This window comes from Pogona vitticeps, chromosome 1 (genome assembly GCF_051106095.1).
Source record: "Pogona vitticeps strain Pit_001003342236 chromosome 1, PviZW2.1, whole genome shotgun sequence".
Lineage (NCBI taxonomy): Eukaryota > Metazoa > Chordata > Lepidosauria > Squamata > Agamidae > Pogona > Pogona vitticeps.
The window spans coordinates 33,563,257-33,582,385 of NC_135783.1; the positions used below are offsets into that span (position 1 = coordinate 33,563,257).

Below are 19,129 nucleotides of genomic sequence, written 5' to 3' on the forward strand. Positions count from 1 at the left end.
ATGTACTTCAGCTGCTTCCTCCATTACCTTATGTGCTGGAGTGAGTGACTGAAATGCCTGAGGTAGGACTAGGTGAGCTGCTGTCTTCTAGATGTTGAACTTCTCTCACTGTTTTTTCACGAGAATAGGGATTTAACTTGCAACCCATGCTGACAGATGGGGGTATTTGTATATGAATATACCTGTACAGATGGCGATAATGAAAGGATGGACGGCCCTCATTCACCGATCCGCCCTGCTGCAGACACCACGATTCTTCCAATGACTCTGCAGATCGCAATATGAGAGCCACTCTTCAAGCTTGCAGTGAGGTTTGCCCTTCCAGGAGTGGCTAGCTGGTTGCGATCTGCAAAGCCACTGGAAGAATCACGGTGTCTGTGGCAGCAGCGGATCGGTGCGTGGACCGTCCAGCCCCATGGGGCTGGACCCTCGTTATGTCAACCTGTGCGGGGCTATTCGTATACGAATACCCCCATCTCTAGTTTTAATCTAGAAGACGTGGAGACTCCCAAGGTTGCCTATCCCTGGCTTAAGGAAGATTCTTTCACTGGGTGGGGTGAGGGGTTGGCATGTCCAAGTGTCCTTGCTTTTCCTGCAGTTGGTGTTTTTTCTGTTTAGGAAGTTAACACAGTTGATAGAACTAGTGGTTCCAAAAAAACCCAGCCTTTGTTCCATGTTTCATTTGTTAATTTGCCTTCTAATAGATTTTTCAGTGAAATCTAAATGGATTGTAGACCACTGTACTCAAAGCCTTAAACTGAGTAGTCAAGACTTCTGGATAGAAACATCTGTGTTTCTCCCATTGAAAGCCATTTAAAACTATTATTATTTGAAACTAAATTATTACATCCAGGTGTGCTTTTATACAGGCTTAAAAGGGTTTCTGCATCTTTAATTGTTTAGTACTAGTTGTGATACTATGCTGCTGATTTAAACTGCAAAGAAACTTACACTCAGAACAGGCTGGTTTTTTAATTCAGTGAAATGACACCAGTCATACATATTAAAACCTTTGTTTGATGTGCCTAACCTGCATAGAGGTAGGGTTAATCTTCCTTTCAAGTAGGGCACCTAAGGAAAGTCACATTCAACATCTGGCTGGCATGGTGATTTGCCAGGTATTGCAATGTATGTCACCTTATACCAGATGCAAGCTCTTTTTAATTTGTAATCTATAATTTTAGCTAAGAGCTTAGAGCAGGTTGTAACAATTCTCAAAAGCAAATGATTAAACAAATTGTTGAAATATAAAGCATCAAGAATAAAACCACAAAATATCAAGACCACAATCTCGTATAATAGCCTCTGCTTGACCTCCTTAATAAATTATGTATCCTCAAGTAAATTCTGATATTTGGTGGCCTTTTTCAAGGTTTTGTAGATGCTCAAAAGTGGTTGGCCATTCCCTTCATTTGGGGCCATCCCGGGACAGTGCAGCTTGCCCAAGGCTACACAGCCGGCCTCTTCTGAGATGAACAGCGGAGAACTGAACTCCAAACCTCTGGCTATCCAGGCAGCTGATTGATCCCCCTAGGACAGCCCAAGTCATGTGTTTAGCACTTCCTCAAGATGCTTCTCTGGCGTTTTCAAAAGAGGAGAGAATCCATCAGAATATCTCTGTGCATTCTTGCTCTGTGGGCTCAGTTCAGGGACGGCATGGGCAAAAGACCACTCTGAGTGATGGAAATTATGGAGGTGGGCGATGGACAATGTGGCTCCCTGTAAGGCAAAATACAGCTAATTCTGTGGTCCTCTCTAAGCACCCATTGCAGGGTTGGTATGTGTTGCTAATATAAATACAAACATGGATATGTATTTAGGTCAATCAGGGATACACAACTTGCTATTCTCCAGATGTCTGGACTACAACATCTATAATCCCCAACTCGTGGGTAGGGAGGATGTGGTTTGTCATCCAAAACATCTGGAGAACACTGGGTTACTCCTGATATATTGAGGATGTTGATTCTATGTGTGTGCATGTGCATGCATGTATTTCTACGCATCATTCACAATGCTGGGATTATCTCTCCCCGCAATCACCAAGACCACATTAGCACAATTATTTTCTGAAATCTCATAACATTAAGTACTTACCCTTGGTGTTTTTTCCTTTTATGCCCCCATTGCCTTTCCCTTCCCTTTCATATTACATCTTTGTGCTAGGTCACAAGCCTGTGGGCAAAGGCTGTCTTGTCTTGTGTTTATTGAGGCGTAAGCCTTTTTGAGAATCATTCCAACTATATAGTGGGATATAAATGCTTCTAAAATAAATACATTTTATAATGAAGATTGAATTTCTAATGTAACAGTTTATGGCAGTGCATGTTAAATCCCTAAATTGCCCTGTTGGGTACTGATCCCTAAATTACAGACAAGGACATGTTGCAGACTTTTCCCCCCCTTATGTCCCTTAACTGTTGGAATGAACTTTGGAGTTCAAGTACAGGCTACCAGATGCTCACACTGCTGGCAAAACTGCCTTTACTAAGTTCTTTTGCAGCCTGTCTTGTTCTTTCAAAATGGAACAGAGACTATTGCACAACTTCATGATACTTTAAGCAGTTATCAGTATATTATAGAACTGTAGAGTTGGAAGGAGCTTTAAAGGTTGTTTAGTCTGACCTCCACTCCACCGCCCATTGTTGTGTGTCCTGCACTCTGATATGGTCAAAAACAGATCCTGCCCATCTTGGTCACCTGTTTCTGAATATATTCGTTTATCAATATCTTAGACGATGGTGCTCAGAAATGGACACAGTGTTGAAGATGAGGCCTGACGAATTACCTTTAGAGGTGGTGATCATGCCAACGCTGAAGGCATTCAAGAGAAAACTGGAGAACCATCTGTAAGATCTGCTTTGATTTGGGTTCCTGCATTGAGCAGGGAGTTGGACTCAATGGCCTTATATGCTCCTTCCAACTCAATTATTGATTTTATGATTCTATGAATGCAGAATAGAGTGGTACTGTTATATTATTGATATTGTTACATAGGTAGACAACTTACAGAACTCCAAGATCTTGGATGGCTTTTCTCAAACATTTTTCACTTAAAAGGCCCCTTGCACTCTTTAGAGTGAACACAGGTGTGTGTGTATGTGTGTTTTGTACATTGGGAGGAGGGTTATGCTATTTTAGCCAGAGTGGCTTGTGAAAACCAGAAGTGAGTGCATGTCACAGATAACAATATTACAGTACTTGTACCGCATTACTTTCAAACTCTGCTCTCAGTTTGGTTACTGAATACTTTAGATCTGATGTGATCCATGTTTCTGTGAATGCTAATGAGGAGCATCCAGAGTTTGCAGATAAAGTTCTCATTTCTTTGAGAAGTGGGTTACACCAGGTCCATTAATATTAATTATTGCCTCTCTTCTACTGCCATATAATTATGGTTTGGCAGGAGTCTCCACTCTTAGGAGTTTGGTACCAGATAAGGGTAAAATCACTTGTGATACAAGACCAACATTAGCAAGTGTGTGCATTTTTAAAGATACACATTACAATTTTTGCTGGGATTTAAAACCCAGTGTCAGGTCTTGAGTTTCATTTCATTTTACACACACACTTGGAATGCTGACAATGTAATGGTTTTGAAATGATCACACATATCCCTTCACTTGAACGGATTGCTCAGTATATTGACTGGAATTTTTAAAAAAATAGTACTTGTGGCCTTTAAACGGCTTTAATGATTTTTCCATCAGATTCCAAGCAAACGTTAAATACAAAAGTTAAATATTGTTATTTGGTTTCCCCCAATTACTGATTCCAAGTACTAGTGTCCTGCATGTCTACAGCTGCACTGAAAAGCATAAAATATAGAATACAATATGACTTCTAAGAAGGATCCCATTTAGTAACAGTAGACAGTTTAGGTGCCGTTCCTTATGAAGAAGTGATTATAAACTGCAGTGCCATGTCTGTTAAATGGGTGGCTAATTTAATTCTGTTGAAGAGTTACATAGGCTTCTACATGTGTGGTGTAGTACACTGGTTCTTAACCTTGGGTTACTCAGGAGTTTTGGACTGCAACTCCCAGAAGCCTTCACCACCAACTGTGCTGGCCGGGGTTTCTGGGAGTTGCAGTTCAAAAACATCCGAGTAACAAAGGTTAAGAACCACTGGTGTAGTATATAACTAGTCTTAATCTGGATTGGAGCTGTGTGTGTGTTTGTGTGTGTGTGTGTGTGTGTGTGTGTGTGTGAGAGAGAGAGAGAGAGAGAGAGAGACTTGTGTTTCTAAAAAATTTTTTAAACAAAAGTTGTAAAACAAAAGCAATATCCAGTTTTAGGTGTGTGATCATTTCAGTGGATTTCTATGAATCTCACTGCATTCTTGTCCCATCTTTTGATCATACCAGGTTGGGTGATGTTTATTTTTCTCACCATGGATATTCACCACTGACTGAAGTGTATTTGTGCATATTTCTAGAATAGTCATCATTTTAGCTGCCAGCTTTTTTAAAAAGTACATTTTTCCCTTCAACACTACTGAGGATAGGGGGCACCAGACCCCATGTATTCAAATTCCGTGTATAACTCTTGGGCCCCCAAAAATGTAACTACAAAGCATAAACAATTGATTCACACACATACGTCCCCCCCCCCCGCATGCTGTACATCTCCAGTGCTACTAGAGAAAATTTTGTGCTGCTGGAACCTGATAAAAAATAGGTTTGGGGCTCACCTAGCACCCTTTTGTTGGCAGTGTGGTGGCCCCCAGTCCAGTGGCAGCAGAGTGGCCACCCCACTCTCCTGGCATAGCGACTCTATGTGGGGCATGCTGTATACTTAACACAGTAAACTCATCTGTTCTATGTGTGTATGCATGTTAACTGGTTATGTTTTTGTTGTTATGTTTTTGGGCCATAAGAGTTATACATGGATTTCGAACTATACTGGGGTGTAGTGCTCATGTTTTTATATATATAAAACATGAATGCTACACCCCAGTGTACTGCAAAATTAATTTTTTTAATTTATTTCCTTAAAAACCAACTTCCAAATATTGCTAAAAGTGCTATTTTAGAACGTATGTATGTATGTATGTATGTATGTATGTATGTATGTATGTATGTATGTATGTATGTATGTATGTATGTATGTATGTATGTATGTATGTATGTATGTATGTATGTATGTGGGGGAGGGGGGACAGGAACTGGGGAGTACAAACTTCCAAGGCCTGGTGGATGTGTGTAAACCCTCCCACGGACTTATGGAAGCTGGTTTTAAGAAAATAAATGAAATAAGTACTGTAAATGAAATTTAGCAGTATGCTCAAAAGAGTGTTTTTATCAATATTTGAAAAGGAGGAATATAATTGAACAGCTAAAGAATTGGTTTCTGTTTTGTTCACAACAGTGAGGTTGGTTGTAGCTAAGAACTGGAAAACAACATAGAATTTCCAGTTAAATGATTGATACAGGGAAGTTTGAGGAATACCTATTAATAATAAGCTAACACGTAATATTAAAGTTTAGAAGGGGGTGCAAAGTAAGGATAAATTTACAGACATATGGGGATAATTTATGAATTTTATATTTATAAAGGGGAAGAATCATTACAATTTTGTAAGCTGAGTGGGGGTCCATGGAGGTAAATGGTTGCAACTCCGAATTGGTCCTGGTGGAGAAGAAAGAACTAGGTTTAGTAGATGTCTGTTAATTGCTTATTAGATCTTTATATGATTTGTTTATGGGGTGTTTTTTTTGTTAAAAATAAAGTAAATCATAGAATCATCATAGGGTTGGAAGGGACCTTGGAGGTCTTCTAGTCCAAACCCCGCCCAAGGCAGGAGACCTCATACCATCCCGGACCTTGTACCATCCCGGACAGATGACTGTCCAATTTTTCTTGAAAACCTCCAGCGATGGGGCACAAAGATCTTTCTTTGTTGTCTCCTTTTTGTGCACAGATGTGGTTAAAGTATTAACATTTGGTTCTGGAAACAAAGCAAAGAGTGTACAGAGTCATTCTGCCACTTCTTGAGTGTAACCATGGACATCTGAAATTTTATTCCCTTTTTAGAGATGGGGAACTGAGGCTGATCCAGTACTGAAAGCCATTCACAAACTACAGCTAGCTGAGAATTTGGACCCAAGTCTCCCATATCCCTGTCAAGGGTCAGCATGTTGGGGAGGCTTTTTTTAAAAAAATTGTATTTTATCACATTGGCACATCCTGAGGTTAGTCCTGGGTGTTCTGCGCTCTCCACTGTGCCAACTTGGGGCCATTTTTAAGAAGTAATAGACACCTTGGATTGCTCTTAAGCTCCTAAATGTCTGTGAATAAATCTTAATTATTTCTACCTCCAGTCATTAAAAATAAATCCTGCAACCATGATGCAATCATTCTGAATTCCGAGCCATTCCTCCTCCTAATTAACCTGCTTTCATCAACCCAATAAAGTTATCCAAATAGCAATATATAATTTAGATTAATTTCTTCTCCCTGCAAGACATGTTATTCAAGCAGCTAGATTTTCCAGCAAGATAGCTTGGGTGGTTGGTGACAGTAAATATGAAATTTATGTCAACAGTGGGGAGCGAAGGAGTGGAAGGGAAACCAAATGAATGCTATTAAGGTTTGGATTTGAGTGCAATTAGCAAAACTGAACATTTTCTTTAAAGGACATGCGTAGGCAGAGATGCAGGCACATAGTTAAAATTGCATTGGGTTCAAATATATGGTGATAGCCACGAGTTCAGATAGTTTTTAAGGGGGGGGGTTAGATAAATCCGTGGTGCATAAGGTATCCATGGGTATCCTCTCATTATAGCTGCATAATGTCTGCATTCTCCTTCCAGAAAGCTTTTGAGTATTAGTTGTTGAGGGTCAAAATGGTGGAAGAGAGCTGTTGCTCTCTTGTTCTGATTGAAGCTGCAACTTCATTGACAGATACTTTGGATTTGCTCTCTTATTAGGTTGGAAGTATTTTTCGATGATCACACAACACGAAGGCCAATGCAAATCAGTCCAGGTTTTTTTTTTCCAGTTCGCCTCCCCACCCCACCCCACTCGGAGCTTTTACTTTTTCAAAGTTGGAACATCATTTGTTTCGTTTTACAAATGGATAGGGGACACGACTCTAGGTGGTGTTATGGCGATCTATTAAGCTGGTGCATGATGTTTGGGGACAGCAGGAACACCCCCCCATGATCCTTCTCCCTGGTTATCCCAAAATGTTTTTTAAAAATTAAAACAACAAAAAACGTTTTTTTTTGTGCTACACCAGCTTACCGCTTCATTGATGCATTTTTAAAATGCTAAATCACCTGTGCACAGAAAAAAGGGTGTGTGTGTGTTGGGGATCACCAGCATCAAGGGAAGGGGAGCCATGGGCTATAGGAGTGTATCAAAGGTTCCTTTCTTTACTGATTTACTCCCATTTTTCCAACAACTCACAAGTTTGGGGCTATCATTTAGCTTTTCTTCCTCCTTTTTATCTTTTCCCTCTCTTCCAACTCCTCCTCTTTTCCCCAGCGCTCTCTCCCCCCACTCCATTTTAATTGGGTCGGTTTGATCTTCTGTTCCGGACCTTTCTCGTGCTGCAGGACTAATGGCTCTGGTGGGGCTTTCGATTCCCATGTCCCATAATGTGGTGTCTACCAGAGAACTGACAGTGATATATTCCTCAGTCTCAGGTGGAAGAGGGGACAGCACACTAACAGGGCAAGGATCTTCCCTTTCTCACAGGGGGTATATCAGTTGAAATAATAAATACATAAATTGTATACTTGGGAGGGTTTTTTTTAAGGGCATATGTGTTAAAGGCCCTAGAATTCTCGCTGGAGCAATTCCAGCAGATTTCTGGGTGTCGTTGTTCAAAAACTATGAAAATTCCATCCCTAGTTATGAATATGTCTGTATGTATGGCCAGGCCGGTTCATAACCATGTTAAGGATATAATGTGTAGCTTGGCAATGATGCCTTCAGCCTCGGCAGATGGTAATGCAACCACAGAAGTCACCATCAGTGAGCTGGACTGCTAAGCCAAGCTGTGCCAGATCGTATACACTTGACTGCATCCTCCAAGATGGTCAGAAGGCATCATGTGGAAGTACTTTGTTCACCCCCTGTGAATAGTTTCTGAGAGGAGCTTAAAAAGTAGCTGAGATATAATAAAAGTATTTCTGCTACACTGCATTAAATGAGATTGGTTCAACTTGTCCTTTTATTATGATTGCATTTTTGCAAACCTAACTCAGCAGAAGCCGTAGTTTGCTCTGCCAAATTACTTTCTTGATTAATCAAACGTTTTTGGCAAGCAGCTAGACATGCTGGCTTCTGCCAGTAATGATGTCTTCAAACACTTTTTTTTCCTGTAGCAACTTTTTAACATCTGAAGCTCAGGAGCAATGGGGAACATTGATGTTGTTGGTCGCAGCTCCCAAATTCATCTTATTACTCTGAACATACCTGATCTCATCTCTTTTCGGGAGATAAGCAGGGTCGGACCTGGTCAGCCCTAGTATGGCAAGCCACCAGACAATGCAAGGGTGCTCCAGGTGGAGTTAGGGAATAATCCAGCCTGGAACTCTAGATAGCTGCTGCCAGCCAGAGTTGAAAATATTGGGACAGATGGACAAATGGTCTGATACAAACCACCATCTTACCTTCAACATGCCAATCAGGGGGTTAGACTCAATGGCATTATAGGCCCCTTTCAACTCTATGATCTCTGCTGATTTTGGAAACTTAATCAGGCTTAGGCCATGTTCATATATGGGAGAGCACCAGTGAGTGTAGCACTGGAGAAAGGTCATAGTTCATTGGAAAAACCCAATCCCGGCTTCAATACCCATCATCTCCAAGTAGGGATAGGAAATAATCCTCCCTGAAATCCCACAGAGTTGTGGCCAGTCAGAGTTGACAATACAGGGCTAGAAGAATGGTCTGACTCAGAGCAAGGCATCTCTCTCTGTTCCCTTCATCCTTCACTATTAGCTCTTCTGGCTAGGGCTGATGGGAATTGTAATCCAAAAACATATGGTGGCATAGGTTCCACATTCTTGAGCAAGGAACTCAATCTGTTCAGTACTTGCAGTTATTCATTTCAATTTACAGTGGTGCCTCACTAGACGATGATAATCTGTTCCACGGAAATTGCTGTTTAGCAAAATCATTGTCTAACGAAAAGCATTTCCCCATTGGAATGCACTGAAACCTGTTTAATGCGTTCCAATGGGGAAGAATCATTGTTGTCTAGCAAAGATCAGCCATAGGAAAGTCGCTTTGCGAACCACCGATCAGCTGTTTAAATCGCTGTCTTGCGAAGCTTATGCCCCAAAAACACGTTTTATGAGCACGGACGGAGCTGTCAAAATCGTCGTCAGGCGAAAATAGGTTTGCGAAGCAGGAACCAAACATTGTCCAGTGAAATTCCCCCATAGGAATCACTGTTTTGCGAATCGCTATAGCGATCCCAAAAAGTCAGCGTCTAGCGAAAAAACTGTCATGCGGGGTAACTGTCTAGCAAGGCACCACTGTAATCTTTTTTTAAATTCATGTTCTGCCTTTTTTCCAGGTGGAACTCCAGATGACATTCATAAAATTTCCCAGGCAATTTGGTTAACCACGCCCTAATATTGCTTGGCTTCAGCAACTTTACTGCATCACAGTAGATGCTCAGACCCATGAGAAAAGCCAAGTGGTCTGACACTGAGTTTTCTGTTTTCTCAGGACTCTGCAGTTTGAAAGTGTCCTTTTTCATTTTCACAGCCTCCTTAGCAGGAGTGGCTAATGGTGGCCATTCTAGAACAGCCTTCCTTGGTGCCAGAGGAAGTGTGCCATGATAGGATGCAACCCATATGCTCCTGTTTTTTGCATTGTGTGTATTGTGAGGGAAAAATTGGTAATGAGGGAATATGTTGCCTCCCAGATGTTGCTCCCATTTGTCCCAAACAATGTGACCAGTGATCAATGGAGGTGGGAGGTGGAGTGCAGCCTTTGGAGTAAGGTGAAGGTAAAGGTTCCCCTTGACATTTAGTCCAGTCGTGTCCTACTCAAGCGCGCAGTGGTCATCCCCGTTTCCAAGCCATAGAGCCAGCATTTGTCCAAAGACAGTTTCCTTGGTCACGTGGCCAACGCGACTAGACATGGAATGCCGTTACCTTTCCACCGAGGTGGTACCTATTTATCTACTCGCATTTGCATGCTTTTGAACTCTTAGGTTGGCAGGAGCTGGGACAAGCGACGGGAGCTCACTCCGTCATGTGGATTTGATCTTACGACTGCAGGTCTTCCGACCTTGCAGCACAGAGGCTTCTGCAGTTTAACCTGCAACACCACCACGTCCCTGTTTTGGAGTACCCATCTCTAATTTAAGAATTAACAGATGGCTCATTCATCAAACACTTGTGTTCCTTGTTCTGGGCCCTATAATCTCTGTAACGAGTAACTAGCTTCAATATTCAATTTTATGTGGGTTTTTTGTGTGTGTTTTTTACTCAGTTGCAGATCTAGGCACTTAGGTTACACATGTTTATTCCGACTACAGACTATAGGTAGAATGTGTGTGTGTTTTTCTCTCCCATGATTCTTCCTTTGATACAACTTTGTCGTGTGTGTGTGTGTGTGTGTGTGTGTGTGTGTGTGTGTGTGTGTGTGTGTGTGTGTGTGTGTGTGTGTGTGTGTGTGTGTGTGTGTGTGCGTGTGTGTGTTCTTTGCCGTCAAGTCAGAACTTACTTACAGTGACCATAAAACGGCTTTCAAGGAAAGTGATATATTTAAGGAGTGGTTTTACCATTTTCACACACACACACGCTCATGATTTTCCATGGCCAAGCAGGGATTTTAACCCAAGTCTCCTGATTCCTAGCCCATCACCTCTGTCCACTATACCATGCAAGGTATCACACCATGATGTGTACGGTTTTCCACTATGGAGTGGGAGACATGTGGTCTTCCATATGCTCTTGGATTGCAGCCCCATCATCGTTCTCCATTGGCTGTACTGGATTTCAGTCCACTCATGGAGAGCTACATGATCATCTACCACCGTGGACATAACCCCCAGTGTGTACAGCCACTGCAGCTTCATTTCTTTGTGCTTTCAGTAAAGGTAATGAGAAGACAGATCGAGCTTAGTGTATTTCACATTAAATCCCACTGTTTGCCTTTTGAGGCATTCTTGTAAAATAACTTACGAATTTTTAAAAGCAGAAAACTATTTTTCTTTCAGGTCTGCTTTTAAGCAAATTTCTTTATTCTATATAACCTCTTGGTTTACTACAGCTGTGGAGCATACTTAAACATCTGAGACAATACACTGGAAGAGGTTTGCAATGAAGGCTAATTAAATTACAGTTGTATTGTTTCCAAATTCCATGATATGTTTAATTGGTAATCCAGGTTTGAATTTACAAGCAAGAGTTGGCCTATATCAGAGTAATTTTAAAAAGCCTGACTTAAATCATTGACCTAAATCTCGTTTCCCATCACCATTTCATGTTTCCTGAATAATGGTGTACATCTCATGTGTAAATTTACAGTGCCGTCTTAATACAGTTCTAGCCATAAATCTTTAGCCACATCTAAATCTCTAGCCACATTCATAATTGGTCCTCCTAAACAAAAATGTTATATTATATATAATAGAAAGAACCCCTTCTTTGAACTACATATCAGGTCATTCAAGAGGATTGTTTCCTCTAGCTTGCAGATCAAGACCTTTCCAAAAGTGCATGTTTTACCTAAAAAGTAAAAAATAATTTATCATCATCAAGAGTACCGAGAGGCTCAGAGGAACCGTAAGGACTGTGCTCTGCATCCATTCTTTTAGTGTAAGTCATCTACTACTATGTTCAAAGTTATTTCTGTCACAAAACCCAAGCCTGAACTCAAATTGGAATGGATCCAGATAATCAGCTACTTGGAGATGAGAAGATACCATAAACTCTCAAAACCTTGCCAAGCAGTGGTAAATTCAACTCTTGTGTGATAATTATCACGATTCATTGGATCCAAGTTAGGGTTCTTCAGTACTGACAACACTCCTTCAGTTAAGTTAGTGGAGATCCCCATTTCCTTCCTGGAGCCATTGATCACCCCCCAAGTCCAAAGTACTTAGACCAGTGCTTCCCAACCTTGGTTAAATTATACCACCAAAACATACGGAGAAGCCGTATGTGTATCCTGGAAAATTGCCCATTCTGGTTTGTGAAATCAGCCAGAACCAATGGTTCTAAACTAATGGTTCCCATTCTTGGTCCCCTGATGTTCTTGGACTATAACTCCCAGGAATCGTAGCCAACACAGCTAGAGATGAAAGCTTCTGGGAGTTTTCCCTAGGGAACTGAGCTGAGGGTGAAGGCCAGGTACGTTTGCATGGACGTTTTGCTGAGTTTTTTTTTTCCTGGGCTTTCTTTTTGTCTCCTCACCGCATGGCCTGGGGGTGGGGCCTAGGGGATTGTGGTAGACGTTTTGATCTGGCAATGGGCCACTGTAACTGCTTGTTTATAAAAGGAGGTAGATGCACTTGCCAAAGACAGAACTGTTGTGATTTCTACTATTTTATTAGGCTGACCAGTTTGAAGATCTAAAGGACTTTCCTGCTTATCATCAACATCTAAGTCTGTATATGTGGGGATAAGGCATAGTTGAAAGCCATCATGTAGTGGATAGTGTTGATTTAGGACTCAGGAGGTGTGAGTTCACACCCCTGCTCAGCCACGAAAACTCATTGGGAAGGTGGCATTGTTAAATATCTCTTTGAACATGTCACATACCCTTGAAAACCTTATCTGGGTCACCATAAATAGGAAGCAACATGATGGCACAGGACAAGAGGACAGAATGACAATCTTTGCTTAATCATGGTTGTCTTTGCCTGCTGCTACTTATAAAAGATAAGGGCATAGCTATAAGCCTTAGGCAGTGAACAAGGAGTGACCCATAACCTTACAGAAGACACTGAAAGTGATCTGTCAGGATTCCAGGTGTATTTAGTAAGACATAGAAGTTTCCTTTTCCTCTCTCTCTTTCACCCTGAGCCCTGGAAGAGGAAGGATGCATAGCTGCTGAGCTTATAGAGGAGCACAAGGCCAGAGAAGAACCTAGAAACCTTATTGCTTCAAGAACTAAGAGATAAGATAGCTGTGAAGATTCTCAGTCCTCCAGGTGAGGTTATCTGGAAGTTAAGTCTGACTGAAGAAGCTACTTGGATGAGTATCGAAACGTTTCAACCTAAGTCAAGTCCAGTTGCCATGACTCAGCTTCCAGACAAGAGATAAGATGTGAGTAGGTAGCATCTTTAGCTTAGACACGACCAAGTTATGAATTTATTTCTACTGCTTTAGGGTCTCTTTCGGCTAACTGATGTATGTTGTTTCTTGTAACCCCACTACTGTGTCCAAAGAAAAGATTTTAATGTCTGTGTATTCACACTGTATAGTTGTGATGAAAATATTCTCTTTTAAGGCTGGGAGGGATTTTTCACTTTGAGGACAAAAGTCTGTATGTACAGTTTCTGTGTGTATGTGTTCTGTGCCGTCAAGTTGGAACTAACTTACAGCAACCGTAACAGGCCTTTCAAGGCAAGTGGGATATTTCAGGAGAGGTTTTAACAGTTTCACTCCCCCAGTAAATTTCCATGGCCAAGTGGGGATTAGAACCCTACTCCGGTCACTCTGTCCATTACAACACACTGGTAATCTCCATGTGTACAGCTTAATGCTCTAAAATCAATTCCCATAAAAATTTAACTTCTGAGTGTTATGGCTGATTTCAGCAGGTACAGAATCCAAAGTCTCTCCCCCCCCCTCCATGGAAGTGGGGCAAGAATAAGACAGACCTTAGAGAGAAAGGGGCTTCATAGGTCCTCTTTGGGTTCCAGAGGTGTTATGTAGCTACCACATGAAGGGCACAGGAAAGCTTTTCTTAAGGGAGAAATTAAACTTGACTCCCAAGAGTCAAGGAAGGAGATTGGATAGAGTTTTGTGGTCATGGTCTTCTATGCCTTGCTCTTCTGTACAATGGAAATCAGCCTTCACAGTGTGATGTTGGTGGATTTTAGTAAGTTGGACCGCTTTTCAGAGATGTACTTCATTTGCTGAATTTGAAGTGACTTTAGGTGGCACTGTGGTGGGCAGGCAGAAGAAGATATGAAGTTAAGCCCAGGTGGCAGTGGTGTCTGAACCTTGCCATGAGACTTTTCAAACTGTTGAGAGGAGAGGGTACAACCCTGGGATCTCTTTCAGACAGGAATGTGCCATCCAGTTTACTTAGACCTGCACATTTCTAGCTCTATTCAATGTGAACAGAATTCAGCTATGCTGCACCTGCTAGCATGCATTCTTATGCGTATGTTCCCCACACAACCGGTTTGCGAGCATGCAAGAAACTCTGCGAAAGTCATGGGGACAGCAGAAATGTGAGATTTTGAATGAAGGACAGCTGAGGGACAAGCTTAAGCCTGGGTGGCCTTTGCAGTTGTTTACCCACTTTATTTTAAAGGCGGATTAATTTGGAATGCTATAGAATAATCTGTAAGGATTCCAAACTGAATAAATGGAGCAGCTGTATGAAAGTGAAAAGGCTAATTTATATCATGGGTGTATATAAATATAGTGGAGGAGAGTATGCAAAACAAGCTTTGCTGTGCCTCTCATAGATGGGGAATGTGTCTCCCAGAAGGCAAAATAATTGGTGCTCTTAAGGGAGGGAAGAGAAATAAAGCCACCTACCAGCTCTATTGTCCATTGTGGCTTTCTTTAGAGAAGGCTAGTCCTGGTACTCAAAAGGGTCTTCCTGTGCCTTGAATCAACACACCTTTTACACGTCCAGTTTTCCTCTAACTTTCAAAACCTTTGTCTCTATAGTCTGTGTGACCAGTGATTTCCAACTTTGGGTTGCCAGATGTTCTTAGACTACAACTTCCAGTAATCCTGGCCAACACAGCTAGTGGTGAAGGCTTGTAGGCATTTTAGTCCAAGAACATCTGTGGACCCAAGGTTGGGAATACACAAACCATTACATCTGACCAGAGAAACGGGCATGTTAGCAACGAATCAGTGGTGGAGAACTCAGAAGTTCAGCCAGTAATTTGGAAGGCCTTTTTACTACTGCAAAATGTCCATTTTAATAATCCAAGAGCTGAAGGGGACTAGAGATGGGCATGAAGAGTGTTGTGCTCCAGCCCAGTTCATCTGCGCAGCACCATAGGTGCCGCATGTTGCCTCCCCCCCCCCCAGCCAGTTGCTCAGAAACCTCTTCACGCTGCTCCATTCCTTCCCATTGCACAATTCTCCAGTCTGGGCAGGAACTGGGACTTCCCTGCCCTGCCTCCTCGAGCAGCCAACCACTCAGACGAGGAGGCAGGAAAGGGATTCTCCCTGCATAGCTGTTGGACAGAAGAATTGTGCGATCGAGAGGGAAGGAGCAGTGTGCAGAGGCTTGTGAGTGGGGCAGACTGCTGGGGGGAGGGCACCTGCAGCGCCATGCATACGGATTGGGCTGAAATGCAAGGAAGCACTTTGTGCCCATTTCTAGAAGGGACCCTAGAGATCAAGTCCCCTGTCAAGGAGACACAGTGGGGAACAAAACTCCCATCCTCTGACTCTGTGGCCAGATACCTAAACGAATGAGCTATCTGGCCGTTCATATAAACCACTACATTAGGGATTTTGTGGTGGGGTCCTTTCCTTTGAACCATTTATAAGGATCTCCTTGGACCCAACATATAACTTTACAGAGATTGAAAGAAAACAAATCTAATGATTCTTGAATAAAACTGCACTTTCAGAACTATGGTAACCTCCTTTCCTCAAAGAAGGGAAATTGTGCAATTGTCTGACGCTTGTCGTCCTTGTGCTGCTTACGAAAATTACCTCTTAAATTCCAAAACATATTTCTTCTCCAACAATGGTCTTTAGTGTATGAAACGTGGCCAGCCATCTTATGTAATAATTTGGTCGTTGGCAAACCCAGAAAGAGTATTACCTTTATAGTTTGCACAGAGAATTTGCATTTAACAATGTAAAAAGAAACCATGAGAATGCTGGGTTTTTTAAAAACTTGATCACATAATTTTTGCATTAACAGGAAACAGAAGATCCTTATGCTCAATGAAGTAACTTTCCAGGTGTCCCCACTTTTAGAAGAAACAGTGAATTGTAATTTAAAAAAATCTATATAGAAAAGAACACCATTGTACAGGACTGACCTAAGAACCTGGAAAATAATCATTTTATTCTCTCTCTTTTTGTGCTAATGCTATCAAATTACTTTTTCATCCTTTTATGTGTTCTAAAACCAAGTTTCCCAAGATAAAGTAAAAGAAGGAAACAAGCTATGACTACTAAGAGGAGAGGGAACCACCCACCCATTGACTCAATTCTCCCAACAAATGTCTCATCCTATTGTTAGTTCCACTTATGCTGTGCCTTCCCTTCAAAGACCTTCACACACTCCTACTCCCCACTTTATTCTCACAACTGCCCAGCAAAATAGGTGATACTCAGAGTAGATACTACCCCACGATCACCCACAAGGGGCTGCATGGTTTAGTGGGAACTTGAACCTAGATCTTTCAAGTCCTGTCCTGGTTATACTTTCACAGCTGGGCTCCAGAACTGGAACACACTGTAGGTACTGGTCTAGGTTGAAACAGATGTGGTTACCCTTTCCAAAGGTACAGAGTAGTCAGAAGTAGTTCCCCCCCAGTGTGGTGTAGTGCACTGGTTCTTAACCTTGGGTTACTCAGGAGTTTTGGACTGCAACTCCCAGAAGCCTTCACCACCAACTGTGCTGGCTGGGGTTTCTGGGAGATGCAGTTCAAAAGCATCCGAGTAACAAAGGTTAAGAACCACTGGTGTAGTGGATACAATGATGGACTCAGGAGACCTGGGTTTGAACCCCCCGTTTGGCCATGGAAACTTACTGGAGGAGTGGAACTGATAAAATCACCCCTTAAACATCTCACTTACCTTGAAAACCACACGATGGTCACTATGCATTGGTTCTGACTTGACAGCACAAAACAACAACTTCTTGGGGCGGAGGTGCCCTGGATCTCTGCAGCTTGCTCAAGGCTACACAGGCTGACTTCTCTCTTGTGACACACAGCAGTGAATCAAACCCCAAACCCTTGGCTTTACAGCCAGATGGCTAGCCAACTGAGCTATCCAGCCAGCATTAATAGCTTTACCATCTTTGAATTTGTCTCAGTATTTAAAGTCAACCAAGTTGGTAGCCACCATTATATCTACTGGATTTGAATTCCAGAGGCACGTGATGAAGAGATGCTTTCCTTTGTCTGCCAGAATTTCCACCATTCTGCTTCATTGGGTTTACCCAACTCGTAGCATTGAGAGGAAAAGGTAGGGGAGAATTGTTATACGTGTTCAGGTGACTGAACTCTTGCTAATATTCCTGAGTGAGGATTCTGTTGGAGGTGACTTACTTTGCGATAAAATCTGCGGCTCTAAAAAGGCCACTGCTCTGTGGATTCACAGGCCCAGCATACACATAGTAGCACCTTCGGAGATGTAGCGAAGATACATGCAGGGACTACATGGGGGAGATACTTTTTTGGCCTACAAAACCAAAAATATCTGAGCCAACATGCCTGGTGTTACAACCACCACACCCTGGGTTATACAAGGATAATTTCCTGGATCTCCCCACTTGCTCCACATACCATCTTCTGGAGGTTGGGGCAGGGCTAGCCAAATATATTTTGTAGCCTGAGGCAAAGATCAAAATGGCCCCCCTTTCTGCTCAATGTACTAAAGCCATTGGGGCAGACAGCTAGCTCTTTCCTCAACTCTTGTGAGGGGAGTAGATCCTTCCTCACTCCTAATGATAGGCGGCTAGCTTCAGGGGTGTGGGGCAAGCAACACAGCACACCACATCTTATGCTCCAGGCTCTGCAGTAGTGTGGGGTCATTTACATTACTCCTGCAAAGGTGGGGATGAGATTTTTTTGCTTTAAATTAGAGTTGGAGGAGCATCTTTCATGCAAGAATCCTGGAACCCAAGCATTCTTAACCGATGGCTCTCCCCGCTCTGCTTGCCAACTTCGAGCCAGGATGAGCACATCCTCAGTAACTAGTTCTGTTCCCACCTCCTCTCTTGACCCTTGCTCGGCCTGGCTAATCAAAGCAGCCAGGCCGATAACAAGTGAATGGGCCACAGTAATAATAAATGGGTCTTTCCTTGAGGGCAGATTTCCATCTGCCCTCAAGGAGACACTCATTAGGCACATAAGAAAGAAACCTAGTTTGGGGTTGGACGAAATTGGCAATTATAGGCCCATCGCCAATGTTTCTTTCATGAGCAAAGTGGTCGAGAGGGTGGCGGCCGACCAGCTTCAGGCTCACCTGGATGAAACAGATGCCCTGGATCCATTCCAGTCGGGCTTCAGGCTGCGCCACGGTACACAGATGGCATTGGTCACCCTGTACGATGACCGGTTGAGGGAGGCTGACAGGGGCAAAGTGTCTCTGCTGGTCCTCCTCGACATCTCAGCGGCCTTTGATACCGTCGACCACGGTATCCTCCTGGGGAGGCTCTCCGAGTTGGGAACTGGCGGCTTGGCACTCGCCTGGCTCTGTTCCTTCTTGGGGGACCATCCCCAGAGAGTACAGCTTGGCGAGTGTCTCGGCCCTGTGGAGTCTCAAATGTGGGGTTCCACAGGGGTCGATCATCTCCCCAATGCTGTTTAACATCTATATGAGGCTGCTGGGTGGGGTCATCAGAGGGTGTGGGACTTCGTGTCATCAATATGCTGATGACACCCAGCTCTACATCTCCTTTTCACCAACTGCAGATGATGCTGTCCTGTCCCTTCAGTGCTGCCTGGGGACCATACTGCAATGGATGCAGGAGAACGGGCTGAAGCTGAACCCGGACAAGACGGAAGTTCTGAGGGTGCCCCCCCGTGGTAGGTGGTTTGGGTGGCTCTCTCACGTTTGGGGGGGTCACCTTGACTGCGAAGAGTGGGGTTTGCAGCCTTGGCATTCATTTGGACCCGGCGCTCATCATGGAAATGCAGGTGGCGTCGGTAGTCCGCACTGCCTTTTTCCACCTTTGGCGGATTGCCCAGCTGCGACCCTATCTCGACACGGGGGCGCTCACTACCTTGGTGCATGCGCTCGTAATCTCAAGATTAGACCACTGTA

General features: G+C 43.0%; 1 long non-coding RNA gene across 1 annotated transcript in view; it reads right to left on the reverse strand.

The window, feature by feature from the left end:
• LOC140704538 (uncharacterized) overlaps window positions 1–19,129 on the reverse strand; it is a 444,477-nt gene that overhangs the window by 365,557 nt on the left and 59,791 nt on the right. The gene's annotated exons all lie outside the window — the stretch shown is intronic.